At 38.9% G+C, this 14,440-nt stretch overlaps 1 pseudogene; it reads left to right on the forward strand.

Annotated features, from left to right (window-relative positions):
• Positions 1-10,074: 10,074 nt before the first annotated feature.
• On the forward strand, positions 10,075-11,381 carry LOC120614426 (polypeptide N-acetylgalactosaminyltransferase 11-like; annotated as a pseudogene).
• Positions 11,382-14,440: the final 3,059 nt, after the last annotated feature.

Below are 14,440 nucleotides of genomic sequence, written 5' to 3' on the forward strand. Positions count from 1 at the left end.
TAAGTACAGCAGATCCTAATATAACATTGTTTCATTCAGTGTAGTTTTGTTATAACATAGATGAGGTGTCCTAGGAGTTAACTCTTGCTTGTATCAATAAATTTAAGGTAAAATTGTTTTTTTTCTATGTCGTTTCACTTAAAGTTTGTAGAACCTATCCACGATGTTAGGTGAGGGCTTACTATATTATCATAACCAGTATGCAATAAAAAATTAATAATTATAAAGACTTTAAATTTTAAAAGATTTAGATGGATACTATTGATGCTCTAATCTCTTGTGAATTTCCCTCCAAACAAAGTGGCATGACCTTTGTTCTATATAAGTATCTCTGTACTGCCAGAAAGAGTTGAAATTATTCTATGGACTTTATCTCAATCTTTATATGAGGTTTTTATTATATATAGAAAATGAACTTCTGTGTTTTTTCCTTTGTTTTAGCATTTACATCAGTCTTCAAGTACATGACAGTGGCAATAACACACGCAAATAAATGCTAAATTGTGATGTAGCATACAGCTGGACCACCAGCCAGTCTCATGAGAAGCCGCGAGTAACTCTTTTGGTCCGAAGTGGTTAGAGCCACATGAAATCTTTCCATGCTCAGAATAAAACATTTCCTTGTTCCAGCACTGGCAAATGAGGACCCTATAAGTCAGTAAGCATTTGTTGTACCATGCAAAATAAGGATAATGTGACCCCAATGTGACCCCATTGTGGTTCTCTAAAGTTATTCTGAATGGGAGATCAAAATTCTGCTGAAAGAGTGTTTTTCTCTATGCTGAATGTCCACCCTTTGTTCTTCTTATATTAAGAACAAGGCATTGACTAATTTTATGTAGTTTTTTGTCTCATGAAAAAAATTAAAGAATTACTTATATGGGTGATCGTTAATATAATTATGTTTTAAAGCCCACACTGCATTTCTAAATGCCTTAATCTCCCAGGATCAACTGGAACTCCTCTTAGAATTAGACCTGTGTTCCTCGTGTCCATATGAGGTAAGCGTTTTTGTTCTAGAAGGTTACTTGCATAGTTAGCCTAATTTACTGGTTAAGAGTATGTGATCTAGAGTCAGAATTTCAAATTTCACAACTGAATTTCAGATGTGTCTATTTATTTATCCATCTACTAACTCTTTCAATCGATACAAAATCCTGTGCCTCCTAATGGGAATATAGCGGTCAGACTAGGGGATAGAGCAAGACAGACTCAGCCCTTGCTATCACAGAACATACATTCTAGCCCAGAACATACACACATTAAATGAATAAATTGAAAAATTTATTGAAAAATTTGGTTCATAGTTTGAAGAAGCATATACGGTACTGTGAATCATGGAAGGGCAGTCTAACGCCTCTGGCACATTAGGGAAATCTTGCCTGAGGAAAGCACACTTGACTTCAGGCCTGAAAAAGGACTAGGAGTTGATGGTGGCAGTCATAGGTTTGGGCCAGATGGAGGAAGAGGCCCCTGAGAAAGTGCTGAGGCGTGGACTCATGAAGTGATGGAGAAACCATCAAGAGGACCTTCCTGAGAAGAGCGTGGGGAGGAGGCCGGGGCTTTGTCACGTGTTATGCGGGATTAGTTGGGAACTTATTAGCTGCAACGAATCTCGCTGAACCTCATTTTCCTCTTCCATAAAATGGGGAAAATAATACCTCTGTTTCAGAAATGTTATAAAAATCAAATAATAGAATGTTTACGAAGTCTTTGGCACAGAGTCTGCTGGACAAAACAATCTGTGAAGTATTTACAAAGCAGAGCAATACAATTGTTTCTATTTATTTTTCTAATCTATAGTTTTTGCATAATTTCAACTCTAATCATAAATTTTTGCAGATAGCATTTTTACATTTTAGACTCTAAAACTAAGTCTTGTGTTTATATATATATATTTAGAAATGATTAAGTTCTAGAGAGAACTTAATGATGAGGAAGGCAAAATTTAAATTATAAATAAGTTTAAAATATATATATGCATATGTATACACACACACATACACGTACATAGAAGAAAACTTGAATGTATATACTTTGGAACACAGTTGCTTAGGTATTTCAGTAATAAATAATTTAGAGTCTATTTGGAAGAACTGCAGCCTTAGGCATCTTTATATTAACATACTTCTTTTTTTTAATCTCATTGGGCCAGCAAAATTGTTTGAGTTTTCAGGTACTTCCCAATAATCAGTGAAATAACCTTTGAGCTGTAAGAAACCACGGTGAGCCTTCTAGTACCTATTTTAAAGGAACACTGGGCCTAGCTGTCAAGGTAACTTGACTTCATTTTCAAGTTGAACTTAAACACCTCAGGAAGGTGTCATGGTATTCGATTGTTCTCCAATAAGCATTTTATTATTGGAGCATTTAAGTGTTGTCAGAAGCAAGTTTGAAATGGACATATTGTTTTTCGCTTTTACCTTTTTTTAATAAAAGTTGTAAAAAGCTTTTAAACATTCCTTCAACCTTTGCATTTATATTTTTCCCTCAGGGAGCATTTTAAATGCTATGTTCTCTTCATTCTCTCTCTTCCATTTAGATTTGTTCCTCTAGGGTATTCTTCTTTTAAGTTGTGTTTTACACAAGAAACTGACAGCTCTGGCCTTGCTAAAAGGATCCATTGTCTGTTTTTCTCTGATGAAAATACTCTCCCAATGCTCCGCTGACCTTTTGAATTTTCCCTCTTACCTTTCCCGTATCCTGGTTGCAACGAGAGCTTTCTTCTCCCAATAACCCAGAAGAGAATACATATATGATAATAGAGAAAAATGTCAGAAATATGAAAGCCTTGCACTGTGATTTGGGTCTGTACTCTTGTGAACGTCTAACCCCTGGTGTCCTTAGACCAAAATAGATTCCGTGCCTTCCAAGAAAATTGGGGGAAAAAAACAACAACAAAAAAATTTCAGAGATATTTAGTAAAATGTTAGGAATGGCCCCATCAATTTCTTTAGTGATAGCAGAGAAAGATTAGCATGCATGCATATTTGGGGGGCAAAATCTACTTAGGAACAAGACCAAAGAGCCACATATCAGAAACCATCTGATGAAGTCTGTTATTTATAGATTTTGAGTGATTTGTTCAAGGGCACACTTGGTCATAGAGCTGGGAAAATGGAAAACGTCTGATACCAAGGAGTAGACTTTCTCTGAGTTTGCCATGACTGCCTCGTTAAAAAAAACCTTCATTTGCCTTTCAGGCTGTCTTTTTTGTTCGTTTTATCTTTATTTTTACAATATCCATGAAACACTATACACACTTCCTCGCCAAGTGGAAGTCAATGGTGAGTTTCATCAAAACTTTGGTTTGGTGTTTATATGACTATTTTTACTAATGATATAAACAGAAAAATTACTTAATTAAATTAGACAGGCATGAATGACATGGTAATTACAAAATGGTCAATAGTGATAATCCTTAGTTGTAACGCAGCCATGGGAGTGACAAATGGGAGACACCAGGAGGGCAAAGGGCTGTGTATGTCCAACACATGGATTTCTAATGAGACTGTTTCATGTTGGACTCTCCTGAAGAAAGGTCAACTTTCTCACCAAAACCATGGGAATAATGGTGTATAATCACCTCCTTGATAAGAAACTGGGCAAATCAGGAGAACACAATACAATCGTTTTTTTCAATAATCAGGGTATAATTGAATAATATATTTCCGGAGGTTCATTTAAAGCTCACTATCATGTCTTCCCGATTCCATAAAAGATTACGAAAAATGGGAACGACGAGCAGTCTTCTGGTCCAAACCTGCCATTTACAGATGTTGAGTGAGGGGGTCGTGAACACTGGCCAATTTTGCTGACACTATGAAGGATATGGGAGGAATCACAACCTGGGTATTTTAATTATTAATAAATTCTCTAAAATGAGGGCTCTTTCATTCTATTGTAAACCAGCATGAAATTGGCCGAAGAGGATCAATAGTCCCTAAGAAGACAAGGAAAAGGCTGCTTACAGTTAACACTCAGACGTACCTCGAAGTATACTGAAAATTTCCATAACGAAGTGTCAACAACAACAGACTGTGTCCTCTGCCTCATTACCCACCCAGGACCTCAGACTCAGTCAGGCTGTACTGAGTCCTCACTATCTACATCAGACACAAAGCTGCCCTTCCCCTTCAAGCAGAAATGTGACACTGACTCTTTTGTACTTAGTCTAAGTATCCTCCGTGGCCTAGCCTTGCTGACACCTCTTGAGGGCATCTGAAGACTATACTAGCATTACACATTTCAATAGCACTAAGCAGTTTCCCAGTGAAACGTCAGGTGTTTCCACTTTATTAGCAACTCTAAGGTTGGTGTCACATCTGCCCGCATCACATCCACCTCACTCAGTGAGGGTTTTCTGGGTCCTGGTTTTGCTCCTTGGCCCAATTCGTCTATCAATTTAGTGGCTGTGAATCCCGGAGTAGGGCTGCGGGAGGGGGCAGAATGACACCCTGGCTCATATATAGTTTCTGGATCCTGGATCACATGGTTAGGGGTTATTGGATACTGCATTCAAGTTCAAAGATTCTGGATGAGATCAGAAAATAGGACCTGAGTGGTAGGCCCCTTGTTTCTCTGTCCATCATGGTATATCTCTAGCGTCTAGTATTTCTAGGGTATAGAAAATTTACCAGAGGAATTAACTCGTTGTTCCAGCCCAGTTGGCTTCCGTGGCTCATCGTGAGGAAATAACAATGATCTCTCGGATGCCCATGAAGAGCAGGAGGGTTGGGGACTTTTGTCCCTTCCCTATTTTGTTCGCTTGTTCACCTATTATTCTCTAATGAAAATTGCGCTTTCTTCTGACGGAAGCCCAACTATTAAATAGGACCCAATTACGTGTAATTCAATTTATAGCTCTTCATAGAAGTGTTCAGGTACATGTCATAAAGCCTTGCAAATGTGGGGAAAAGAGAAGCAACCATGACCTTTGGTAAGAAAAACAGGGTAGATGAGTGAGGACATATCTACTTTCTGGGTTGTAAGTTGGTTGTCTCCTAAAATACCTGAAATCAATTAAACATATTTACCATAGCAAAGCGATATTGTGTTTTTTGAAAATACACATCGTACCTGTGTGGGAAACTTCTTTACCTTTTATAATTAAACCCTGACCCATTTCCTACAAAATAACCTTGGTCTTAGAGTGTATTTGCCTCCTCCTTACTCTACATTACATTAAAAATCTTTATATAGAAAAAGATAAGTGGCATTATGCCCCAAATCCTATTCTGTCCATACATTTCTTTTTTTCATTGAGGAGTGAAGGATGGAAGTTTCAATTTCCCAACGTTCATATAATACGCCCTCACACACTACCCCGTGCTTATGCTAACTGTTTGTGTTTCTTTCTGAGGACAAAGTGAGGGTGCCTGTAGTTTCTGAGTGAAGTCGTACTTTGAATCTCTTAATTATAATGAAAAGAACATTCCAGGATACTTAAAGACATAAGCCTGTCAAAAATATTGTATTTGCCCTTTCATTTTCTTTTGATTTCAATAGACAGAATATATTTAAATAAAATCTACACTGTTTTCATTGCTCTTATATGACAGGAAGATATTTCACTTGTCGGAGAACCGTCAACCCCCAACCTGGCATTGTTCCTTTGTAATTAAGGGATGACAAAAAGAAAGCACCAAGGCACTGGCAGAGACTGTCTGAGCTACTGCTCTAGCAAAATAGAGAGGATGTCTTATTTGCTTCTATTTCGTATCTCAGGGGAAAATGGTAGCCATCATTTAACTCTACCCACAACGTCAACCAATGGACTCATTCTATCTACCATTCTCAGGCAAAATTCCTTCTCTTCTTAAGGGACATGTTTTTCTAAGTAGATTAGAGAGATAAATATTCAAGCAGGACATTTGTATGCATTATTTATTTTTCTCTAGTGCCTGTAACCTATAAGGAAGGACTTGATAACTTTAATTGGGATAATGACCGCATTTAGTGGTAATTTCTGTTCCCTTTAAAAGGACACGCTGTTGCATGGTGGGTGTGAGTGAGATGAAGCATCACAAGCAATTTTCTGAGGCTCTACAATAATCCTATTTAACATACTGTATTTAGTTTGAGCCTTATAGTGCAAATTGTGTTATTGTCGATTAATTATTGGATTGTCTTTATAATGTCCTGAGATTTGTTTAATGGCCTTAGAGTATTATTATAGACAGAATCCTCAAGCAAGTAGATCTCTAACGCTTATGCCCCAAATGCTAAAGCTCTATATTACCAGTTTAGCATGTTCACTCACAGAGCAATGACTCCTGTATGGTGGCATCGCGTTATCCCTAAGGGCCTACACTAATGACTCCAGAGATCATAAAATGACCAAGACACTGTCATTGTGCCCACCTAGCTTGGATTCTAAGGAAAATTAGGTAAGTATATACATGATTTAATGACATTTAGAATCAATAAGATCTAAGTGTTTTATAAGCAATAAAGTTCTACACACACACACACACACACACACACACACATACACAAATTGTTGTTTTTCTGTTACTATTCAAAAAGAGGAGAAATAACATCCTATAAATATTTGAGATGGAGGACAAATTTTCCTGAGAGGATAGTTAGTCAATTAGTTACTTAAATTGTTTATGTGTTTGAAGACTTAAGAAATAATAGATATTTTTCATTAAGAGCGACTTGATGAGAACTACATTTTAAAGGAAAGAATGGCCAAAAGATATAGGGGCAGGAAAGCACAGGATTTGTTTTAAGAAAAGTAGGCCAGTTTAGCTAGAAGTTAAAACTGTAGGAGAAAACAACCAATAAAAAAAGCATGAATCCTGAAATGAGAGAGTTAAGTACCAAGAGAAGGTGTCTATGCCATTATTTCAAGAGCTTTGGTAGGTCATGAATCTTATTGAGCAAAGAAGTAACAACAAGACAACCATGCATAATAAAGAGACTCTGGCAGCACAATAGTGAGGACATACCAAAGCAGAAAATAAATTGTGAAGTGCTATAGATTGAATGGTGTCTCACAAAAATCATGCCCAGCTAGATCCTCACAGTATGACCCTACTTAGAAGATGTTATTAGTTAAGGATCTCAAAATGGAATCATCTCGGATTTAGAGCAGGCCCTAAATGCCATGAGCAGAGTACTAATAAGGAGAGGAGACACGGAGAGTGATGTATCTACAAACCAGGAAATGTGAAGATTTGCCTGCCACCACCGGAAGCCAGCAGAGCGGGGTGGGACGGCTTCTCCCTCAGAGCCTTCACAAGGAGCCAACCCTGATGGCACCTTGATTCCCAGCTTCTGTCCTCGTCAAATAATAGAGAATAAATTCTGTTTTAAGCCACCCAATTTGTGGGAATTTGTTATGGCAACCTGCGAAGACTGATCTAAGAGGCTACAGCAGTACCCAAGTGAAGCATAATGAAATTGTGAATTCAAGAGGGAGGGAGTGGAAATAGAAAGGTGAATGTAAACACATGATTCACCATAAAGTTTACGTGTCAGAAACCTTCACTTTGCACAGCCGCCTCCGAGGCCTATACCGAATTGTGTATGAATAATTTGGAATTCTTTACTTAAATAATACCCTCATGTCATATACATTACTGATTATATAGGGCCTAGACTAGCCACTGTCTATGTGACATAGCAATTAACCTACTCAAGTAAGCTGCAGTATGAGAGAGAGTCCAATGTTTCCAGTCTGACAATCTCAGAGGGGGTTGTACCCTTAATAAGACAAGGTAAATTTAAATGTACAGAAAGGGCTCTTTAGGATGTAAGTAAAAATCACATTTTCTAACAACTTGTAATCTACTTATTCTTTAAGGTCCAGTCCACTGCCGGGATTGGGCCTGCAGTCTGCAGTTTGCTGACCCCCGATACAAAGAAATAACTCCAATGAAATGTAATGGTATAATAGGGGTAAGTGCATGGTGCAAAATGGGTCCAAAGTTGAGGAGCAGGTGACTGCCACTGTGTATTGGGAAAGCCTTTCCAGCTTCTATCAAAAATTGGGTCTATTTGACCTTTTTCAGGGAAAGGAAAAAAAAAAGTTTGTGGACTTGTGGTTTAGATCGCAAGTGGCCCCCGGAAGAGGCTCCATTGTTTTGTCATCTTCGTACCCATAGTGCTGAGTATAGAGCACATCAAACAGCAGACACTAATGCATCATGAAAAAATGGAGAACCCGAGTCTTAGGTACTAATAGGCTATTCAAATGGAGAGAGAAAGAAGGTGTTAAAAATATGGGTCATGGTCTCAGGAAAAATGTTGGGGCCAGCAACATGGATTTAGGTAATTAACACCCATGCAATTGCTGAAACTCTGGAGTAGACTGAGAGCCGTGTTACTCTGAGAAAGACCAGCATCATGATGGTTGCCAAGATGAGTACAGATAGGCATTTTGGATAGACTAACTGCAGAGCCAAAAACATGGTTTAAATAAATATATTCAATAAGTTGGTGAAATGGAACTTGATTATAACTGACTTCCTCTGGCTTTTTCGTGTTCGGCCCATCATTTACGGGAAATGTCAAGTGATTCTGAAGACCACCTGGAGTTGCTTTAACTTCAATCCCTTGAGAAGCCTCAAAAGGTCAAGTATCATCTCCTACTGCTTCTCAGATGTCTTCACACCGCACTGAGCTCCTAGTTAATCTTCCCCAGTCCTATAAAATTCACGTGTGCCCGTGCTTTAGGTAGAAATGACACACTTTTTTTTTTTTTTTCAATTTTGGAAACCTAGCTCTTTCTCTTGGACTCAAGGAGATAAGCCCACATTTTAAAGATGGATTTAAAAATATTGAAAGCTATAAAGATTAGAATGGCTCTTCAAAAGTATATCGTGCAGTAATAATGTATACTGTCTTAAAAAAGTACATAAATTTAAACTGCAAAAATAAAGTAAGGAATCATTTTAAGTGAATGTAGAGGCGCATATAAATCCTTATTTATAGATAAATACCATATGATTTCACTTATATGTGGAATCTAAGGAATAAAAATAACTAATGAAATATAGCGGACAATTTGGTGACGAGTAGAGGGGAGGGGGGTTAGCGGGGTTGGGAGAATGGGGTGAAGGGTTACAGAAGGACAGATTAGTAGTTGATAGTTGGTCACGGGGATGGGGAGCACAGCATGGAATGCAGTCAGCACATATGATGGCTAGTGGAGGGCCAGGGGAGGGAGGGAGCAATTGGGGGGGTTGTTTTATGAACTATATAGATGTCTAACCAATGTACTGTATACTTGAAACTAATTTAAATAAATTTTAAAAAATCCTGATTTACAGTATTAGAAAATCCATGTGCACACATGAATGTATACATATAGGAACTTACACGCACACATATACACATGGGTACTACGTGTGTTAATTATCGGTAATAGCTCAACAAAAGTAATAAAAGCTTTAATTGAGGCCTTACTGTATGTCGAGCATAAACTAAATCACTCCAAATATTAGCTTCATTACACTCCCAATAGCCCTATAAGGTAGATAATATTATTTTTACACTTTTCAATTACTGCTTTATATAGCCAACATAAATAAAATCTCAGAAGAGACTCAAAATAAGCCAAAATACTTCTATTTAATTCAAGAAATTATTTAGCACCTTCTATCCACTAATCAGTGTGCCACATGCTTGGACAAAATGCCTTACTTCTGCCTAAGAAGAGATAATATTAACGCAGCTACGTACATCAAACAAGCAGTGTGTCTCCAAGGTAAATACCAGCCTCCACACTAGAAGACAGAAAACAATTTACAAAATCTTGCAAAAGGAAGATTTTCAGCTAATTTTAAAAAAATGACTACCGGTTACCAGCAGAGCACTGTTATTTTTCCATATTCTTTTTGCTCTGAGAGCTTGGCCCTGTCTTTTCTCTTTCAAATATGTCTTGGCTTACTTCAAAATGGAATCAAGAGAGGCATGGAATTCTTCGAACACCTTTCTTGCCATCTCCCAAGACATGCTCTTAACTCCTGTTTAATTTTAAGAGCCTGGATTCTAATCTGGAAAGGGAAGGGAAAGAAAAAAAAGAAAGAAAAAGGGAAAGAAAAGAAAAAAAGAAAAGAAAAAATGGGAGGAGCACGAGGTCCGGGGGCCGGGCGAGCTCATGGCCACCACTGTGCCCGTGGCCTGCACGTAGCTGGGCTGCTCAGCCTCCCTCACTCCCCCAGCTCCCTGGGCGGTTCTGTGGGCTGCGGCTTGAGCAGCGGGGCCCAGACTGGGGGAGGAGGGAGGGTGCCACGGCCGGATCCTGGAGGCCAGGATGCCGGGCGGCTGGCATTGGAAGTCAGGAGGGAACCTCTCTGGGATCTTGACCGTGAGGACTTGATGGGGTTTCTGGAGGGAATGCCCACTTAAGCTTGGGAGCGCCCCGAGATGCTTCTCAGGAGTATATCGCTCTCATTTTAGTCCATACTCAGTCTCTAGGAACAGTTTCTGGCTCCAGTGGCTTTTGTTTCGGGAGATTCAAAGAGGCCTTTCAGCTATGCTAAGTCTATAACAGGAAGTGTCACCGTTCAGTATTTCTGTTATGGGTGCTTTTTTTTTATATCTGTGATATGGACAGTTTTGCTTTTCGCGAAGTGATTCAAGTTGCCTAAGAACGTGCTCATCGAAGGGTCCCGTGGACCGTCCTCCCCCAAATCTTGTCCCCACTTCGCTCAAGGTCAAAGTCCAGTATTAGCATCTTAGTTCAAAGCAAACACAATTGTGACGTGATGGGCAACCGTATTTGGAGATCCAGGAAAAGGCAACGGGAAATTCTCCTCTGAACTGGATAGGTCTTTAATGGAAGTGACCAAGAACTGAGAGTCTTGGACTGTCAGAAACACGCCTTTAGATGCCAGCTGGTAACCACCTGGGCTGCCATAGACATTTGCCGGACACGAGGAATGTGGCCTATGAAGAAAAGTCTTGAATCAACTGCCAGGTTCTAGTGCTGTTAGTCTCTACAACGAAGCTTTGTCTGCCTTCCTTAGGACCACACTCTGAGTCAGAGACCACACTCTGGCACATCATCCTCATGAAATCATCTCTGTGGATAATGATAGTGACTTCAAGGATTTGAAAGGAGAACTGGATAATACCTGGCTGGGAAAATTAAAGTCAAAAGAAATACAAAGCGTGAGGGATTGATGTGGGGAGGAATGACTGGAGCAGCCCACACTACAGAAGTCCCGGTGTCCCCGGACAGCCACTGCAGAGAGAGTGTGATGGGGCTGCAGTCCCTGCCAGCCGTCATCCAGGAGGACCCGGAGACCACGGCTGCACTGACTGCCAGCATCGGTGCAGACACACTCACCTGCCACCGTCTCCTACAGAACAGGGAGGATTCAGCTCGGGACTATACTTCAAATGGAACCTGCTTCCCTTTATGAGTTATGAAAACCGGAAGGAACTACTGTCACCTATAATGGCTAAAGGATTATTTGCCATAAACAGACACTATTTCAATGAATTGGACCATGGGACAGTGGAATGGATATCTGCGGAGGAAAAAGTTTAAAAATATTTAGGATCTGAATGTCAGCTCTGAATCATCTCTTGTTCTAGGCAGGACATGTTTTTCCAAAACGGGGACCATATAGACGACCCCCAAAGGGTAGGAGTAAATGTGGACTTCACCCTAGATGGCAAGATAAGGTGGAAGGGCACAGAGGGCAAGGAACACGACACTTTAAAAATGTAAAAGTCGACTGACAAATTCTGATTTAAAATCTTTTTGTGAAAAAATGAACATATCTAGAAGATTATTAGATCTTCAGGTGCAAAGCTATGGAAGCTAGCAAAGCTGTGTCGTCAACTCAGTGGAAAGACATCAGACCACGAGACAGAATGAAGGATAAAAGCACATACTGTGCGCGGGTTTGCAGTATACTGAGAGATTGATTTAGATGTGTGACCTTGAGTAAGTCATTTCACTTTGGCCCCCAATCTGCTGTTCAGTAAGATTAGAAAATGAGGCTAAGAATATTTCCCTAACTAACATGTATTCTGAATGGATTCCCTTTTTTTTTTCCTCTGTGTCCATCCCCCTGTCTCCATAAAACTTTGAGAATATTCTTGTAACTCACAACAATAGAATCATCAAGGTCAATATATTGGGGATTTTTTAAAAATGTCAATTTGCTCTGAAATTGTTCACTGATGGATCATGCCACACTAGATAAAGGTCATCACTAAACAATCTAAAAAACTTCTCCAAGCTGGAAAAGTCATCTTATTTCCACTTCCCCTCCATTGGGGTGACATTCATGCTGTTGGAAAGCCAAGGGACAGCCCATGGAAGCCCTGTTAGTCATCGTACTAGAATCTGCTCTGCATTCCCACGTCATTGTCTACCAAGTTCGCTTTTCTCTATAAACTCTGTTGTCAGCTCCTAACATGTGACACTATTAAGTGCTGATATATAATATTCCACCTTACGGAGCGGGCTCTAGCAAAATTTTTTTAAAGTTCGAATTCAGTTGTTTATGCTAAACGTTATGGGTTATTTAGCAGTGCTCAGCGTGTGATTCTGTGATAAAGAGCGCCAAAGGTTCTCACGATGTAGCTCACGTCACTTCTGATTTGAACATCGAACACTCTAAGATCAAATAAGAACTTGGGGTAAATATGGATCAGAAAAATGGCAGCAGGTTCTTAGCATCTTTTGATCCGATTTACAAAGTACAATAGTGTGGACCATTGACCAGAAGTACGTTTTAACGTCTCATCATCTAATTACCTAACACTGGTATTTTAAATCTCCATCGCCAATGCAGAATAATGCATTTTAGGACATGGCAGTAGATTATAATAGAAAAAGATGGGCCAAATCACATTTGAGAATCAGGAAAGTGAAGCTGAATAGAGGTGAACTTTTTTGAATGAGACGGATGAACATCTCCAAATGAAATATTCAAGACTATGCAGCAAACTGCCTCCCGAGGGAAACAAGAAAATTCAATTTCACGGGTAAATTAAAACCAGGATCAAAAGTCTCTAAAAGGCACACTCACACATGCACATGCTTACATTTGTATTTAGCAAAAAATAAATAGATTACCAGTTAAGCTAATAGATCTTTTACATCTGTAGATGTTCTGCTTCCTTTGTTCCCATAAATACTTATAATCATTGTTCCAATCATTATTTCTGGACCAAGGTTGATTTTTTTATTTTAAATTCAGATACCCTATTTCCTTATCTCCTCCAAACCTAAAGTAAACGTAGACATTGTATATTTTTGAATAATTTATCAATTTGAGCAGCTGCACAAATATAAGTAACAGATTTAAAACCACAATTGACAGACAGGGCACTCTGCAATGACAGCATCTAGAGTCTAGAATTTTAAAGAATTTTATTCAGTTCTAGAAACCTTGGTTTCTTTCTTTTTTCCAATTAAATAGAATTAGTTAAATAAATCCCTTTGTCTTTGTTTTGAATGTTGCTAACACTAATTAAGTTATTATATGGTGAGATACTACTACTGTACTGAGAACTAGACATATCTAATTTTATGCTCTTCTACGATATTCTTATAAGATAGATTTTATGATGATCTCCATGTTAGATATTAAGGAACTGAGATGTAGAGGATGAGTAAGTAACTTGTTCAAGCTTATATAGATAATAAAGCGAAGATTGAAAATTTTGACTCTAAAGCTGGTCTCTCGACTACAAAAACCTGCAATCAATTCTTAAATTTTTTAAACATTAAATGTATACTTTAGATAGATAATATGCTGTTTTCTCCAAAATGGTACTAGACTTTCCTAAAAGATACCCATAGGTATCAGAAAATTATGGTGGGTTTAAATTAATTTCAAGTCAGTACTTTGTGACAAGAAAAATAGAAAAGAAAAAATTACAATAGATGTACACAATAAACTTAGTGCTAATGATAAATAATCTTTTATTACTATTGACAAAGTGTCTCTCCTTGACTAAACTTAGTCAAGCTCCCCTGAGCCTTCTTTTTGACGAGGCCTTGAACTTGGCCCTCTCCTTGCTGGGTCTGTATAGCCAGTTTTTATCAAGAATTCTGCAAAGTCAGTTTAGAGAGCATCCCCTACTCTCTTAAAACCTGATGACCCTTGATATCTGATTAAATTCCTCATCTCCCACCGGCCTCCAAGCATATGTGATGGCCTGCCTTCAGAAGGAATCCCAATAGGTCAGCTTAGCAAGGCCCTCCCATCACCCACACTTGCAACCCCTTGATTTCTCCTCTGAGTATTTTTCCATCCATCAATGTCCCATTCGCCCTGCTCCTTGAATTCATACCCCCACTCGTCCTTCTATTCAGCACTGTGCCTAGTTCTATACTAGACCCTCTTTCACCCCCTGCATAAAACAGTCCCTGAATAAAATTCATTTTTACTACTTTAACTACTATCATGGTCTGTTTTTCTTCCTTCCTTCCTTCCTTCTTCCTTCCTTCCTTCCTTCC

The sequence above is a fragment of the Pteropus medius genome, unplaced genomic scaffold, assembly GCF_902729225.1.
Source record: "Pteropus medius unplaced genomic scaffold, Ma_sr-lr_union100, whole genome shotgun sequence".
Taxonomy (NCBI): domain Eukaryota; kingdom Metazoa; phylum Chordata; class Mammalia; order Chiroptera; family Pteropodidae; genus Pteropus; species Pteropus medius.